At 37.9% G+C, this 4502-nt stretch overlaps 1 pseudogene; it reads right to left on the bottom strand.

Annotated features, from left to right (window-relative positions):
- Positions 1–3506: 3506 nt before the first annotated feature.
- LOC130866206 (60S ribosomal protein L26-like) lies at positions 3507–3980 on the bottom strand (annotated as a pseudogene).
- Between the last annotated feature and the right edge of the window lie 522 nt (positions 3981–4502).

Raw genomic sequence — 4502 nt, 5'->3', positions numbered from 1 at the left:
TCTTTCTCTCTTCTCTACAACAAAGACAAAAAAAAAAGATTCCAAAAAAAAAAAAAACCAAAACAAATGAGCAAACTACCAATAAGACCAAACTGCTAAAACATGATAGAATAAAATAAAACTTCCACAAAAATGACAGTGAGTTTGTTTTGTGTTGGCCAATTATTCCTGGGCATGAGGCCGTGCTGGAGCGAGGTTCCTGGTGAAACTCCCTTGGCCACCGGGTGTCAATTGTAGATAGCTTCTTGACTAGGGGTAGAATTCTGTGTCTTTTTCTTCCTCTCAGTGCTGAGACCCTGACTGGATTGAATTTGTGCAGGTTTTGGTTTGCTGCCAGTCTCTCTGCATTTATATGTGGAACAGTCCATTGTGTCTGGCAGACACTGTTACTTGGAGTTATCCACAACCTCTGGCTCTTAAAAATTTTGGCTGCCTCTTTTACATAGATCCCTGAGCCATGGGGGCGGAACTTTGATGAAGACATTTCATTTAGGACTGAGGGTTCCAAAGTCTCTCCCTCTCTACTTATTGACCAATGGTGAGTCTCTGCATTGATTTCAATCTACTGCAAGCTTCTCTGGTGTGGGCTGAGTAAAGCACCAATCTATGGATAGAGCAGTATGTCATTGGAAGCCATTGTACTGCCATGTTCCTTTAGTAGAATAATAGCATTAGTATTTCTCTTAAGCCTGAGACCCATACAGTCTCAGTTTCTTGACCATTTTACAGTAGTTTCATCTCACAGAAATGGCCTTAAACCCAATTTTAAAAAGTGGCTTGTTATTCCAATAACATCTGTGCCATTATTGCACCAGTATATCTCGAAGGCAGGTTTCTCTTGTAGATGATGGGGTTTGTAACTGGCTGATATTGATGAAGGCTTTTTTTCCCCTGGAAGAATGAAGAGTACTTCCCATCACCATGAACACTAGCCAGTAGGGCAGAAGGAAACTTCAGTCTGAGGAGGTTGACTATCCCCAAGAGGATATAGTAATAAATAACCCAAGATCAATAAACCAAACACTCCACAACAAAACAACAGGGATTAATAAATACTGCTCATTAATAATTTTCAACATAATGGTCTCAATTACCCAATAAAAGACATAGACTACCAGATTGGATTAGAAAACAGAATTCATCTTGCTGCAACCAATAAACATACCTCGCCACCAAGGATAGAGACCACCATAGAGGAAAAACACAGAAAAGGGTATTCCAGACAGACTCAAGAAGCAAGAAGGTGTAACTCTTCCAATATTGAAAAAATAGATATTAAACTAAAACAGATATGGAAGAATACTTACTACCTATTAAAATAAAATTCTGCCAAGGATTTAGCAATTCTAAACATTTATGCATCAAATACAAGGACAGCCAGGTTTATCAAAGAAACAGCAACAGCTAAAATGACAAACTGACCTCACACAGTGACAGGGGGTGACTTCAGCACCCCATTCTCACCAATAGACGTGTTATCCAGACAAGAGCTAAAATGCTGGAAATAACATTACTAATAAAACAGACCTAGTACTCATATACGGAACATTCCGCACAGGCATTACAGAATATACCTTCTTCTCAGCACCCCATGGAACTTTCTCCAAAGCTGACCATATAAATAGATTCAAAGCAAATCTCAACAGATATAAGAATATTGAAATAACCCCTGGAATCTTATCTGCCCATCATGAATTAAAACTGGATATCAACAACAGAAACAAGAGAAAGCTTACAAACTCTTGGAAACTGGGCAACTTCCTGGGTTGGAAAAATGAGTCAAGACAGAAATCAAGAAAAAATTAAAAACTTTCAGAATTGAAGGAATATAAAAATACAACAAGCCCAAACCTATGAAACAAAATGAAGGCAGTTCTGAAAGGTAAGATCACAACCTACATCAAAAGGCTAGAGATCTCATGTTAGTAATCTAATGACACACTTCAATGTTCTAGGAAAATAAGGATAAAAATACCCAGAAAAGAGTAAACAAGAAGAAATAATCAGCTCAAGGCTGAAGTCAATGAAATGGAAACAAATAAAAACAATCAATGAAATGAAGAGTTGATCTTTTGTGAAAACCACCAGAATTTACCAGTTCTTAACCAAATTAGCCAAAAATGGAGAGAAAATGTCCAAAGTAATAGAATTAGAGATGAAAAGGGGGACATCACAACAGACATGGAGGAATTCCAGAGAATCATAAGGACACACTTCTCAAAACTATATTTCTCCAAACTGAAAAACCTAAGAAAGTGGATGGACTTCATGATATACAATCTACCAAAAGTAAATCAATATTAAATTAACAATTTAAATATACTTAAAACCCCTAGTGAAACAGAAGCAATAATTAAAAATCTATAAAACAAAAAAATCCCAGGATTAGATGGATTCATCACAAAATTTCGCAAAACTGTCAAAATATTAAAAAGTATAAATGGAAGTTTCTGTCCCACCCGATCCCACAGCCATTCAGTCCCAAAGAAACACATGGAGGCTTATATTAATTATAAACTGTTTGGCTGAGTATCTCAGGCATATTATTAACTAGTTCTTACAACTTAAATTAACCTGTAATTCTTCTCTATGTTTAGCCATATGGTTTGGTACCTTTTCTCAGTAAGTAATTCTCATCTTGCTTCCACTGAGTTTGGCTGATGACTGACTCTCTGCCTTTCCTCTTCCCAGAATCTTTTTTTAGTCTTGTAACCCCACCTATACTTCCTGCCTGGCTACTGTTTAATCTGTGTTTTATTAAACTAGTATGAGTGATAAATCTTTACAGTGTACAAGAGTATTATCCCATAGCATTAAAGTTAATACTTCTCAAATTATTCTGCAAAACAGAAACTGGAGGAAAATTTCTTAAATCATTTATGAAGCCACTATTACCCTGATATCTAAATATCAACAAAAATTATATACCAATATCTCTTATGAACACAGATGTAAAAATTCTCAATAAAAAATACTTATGAACCAAACACAAGAATATATAAAAAATATTATCCACCATGATCAAGTTGGCTACATCTTACAGTTGCAATCATGGCTCAAAAGTACATCCAAACTTTTAAAAGATACTGTGTACAGGACAGGTGAGCATGAAGGAAAAGAAATTATGGTGACCTAATCATGAATTTATTTGAAAAAGTTCTGAGAAAGAGGTAAAATTTTCCAATTCTATTTGATAGGATGGCACCTTAATAAATGCTTAAGTTCAAACATATGCCACAGTTAAGACACAGAACTATGAGGCTAGTCAGATGCCTCAGGGAGCAAAGGTGCCTGTCACAAAGACTGATGATCTGAGTTCAATCCTCGAACTCCAACCCTCCCAGAAGGTGCCTTCTGACCTCCACACATATTACTATACACTCAAATCTCTCTCTCTCTGTCTGTCTGTCTGTCTGTCTCTCTCTCTCTCTCTCTCTCTCTCTCTCACACACACACACACACACACATATACACTAAATAAATAAATAAAATGCAAGAAGTTTTTTTTAACTTAAGCATCTTTTATGAAAGCTGTGTATGAGACATCCATATTCCTGCATCTTCTCAATCATTTCTTCCTTGTGTTTGCCCTTCTCCTTTCCTACTGACAAGACTTGGCTTTCCTTTCCAGGATCTCTTTGTTGTCTTTGTCCAGCTTTAGCTTGGTGATAACCACCTTGCTGGGGTGAATGCCCACATGGACAGTTGTGTCATTAGCCTTTTCTCGCTGCAGTCATTCAATGTAGATGATGTATTCTTCCTGTACACTTGGACCACTTTGCCAATCTACTTACATTTGTAGTGTCCTCGGACAACCTGAACCTCATCATTCTTTCAAATAGACATAGAACATTGTACTTCTGCCTCAACTTTTTGGAAAGGGAGGAAGATATACTCTTCCTCTGAATACGAGAAGGTACACTGAAACGCCATTCGTGGTTCTTGCTTCGGTGAGAAGTCACAAAGGAACTGAACTTCATTTTGGTGGGTTATATGAAACTAAGGAGTATGAAGAAGTCATATGGAAATTTTCTTTATAAGTTAAGTAAAAATATAATTGAAAATCCTTAGCGGTACCCTGCATAGCAGATAATGTGAAATCCAGAAGCCATGGGCTATTAAATAAAAATGCTGTACACTGAACTCCTCTCTGTGAGTTGTTGGTGACATGTGTGGAACACCTCTCCATGAGCTGTTGGTCACGTGTGTGGAACACCTCTCTGCGAGCTGTGGCTCTAAAACAAGACGAAGCATTGCCATTGTTCTTGGTTGCCTCCCAGAACTAGATGGTAAAACCTTCTTGCTGGAGGTATCTCACAGTTTGGGCACAGGATGCGGAGCTGGGAGTTTCTTCCCCACTGGCTAGCTTCGATAGTGTTGACCATTTCTTGGCAGCCAGGTGAGGGAGAAAGTCATCAGTAGCCTCACCTAGCTGCCAGCCTTGCTAGCTCCCATACCAACCAACCTATAGAAAAAGATGTGCACATGGTACAGTAGTGGCG

This window comes from Chionomys nivalis, chromosome 25 (assembly GCF_950005125.1).
Source record: "Chionomys nivalis chromosome 25, mChiNiv1.1, whole genome shotgun sequence".
Lineage (NCBI taxonomy): Eukaryota > Metazoa > Chordata > Mammalia > Rodentia > Cricetidae > Chionomys > Chionomys nivalis.
The sequence above is the reverse complement of the archived record's forward strand: the minus strand, read 5'-3'. Positions and strand labels throughout refer to the sequence as shown.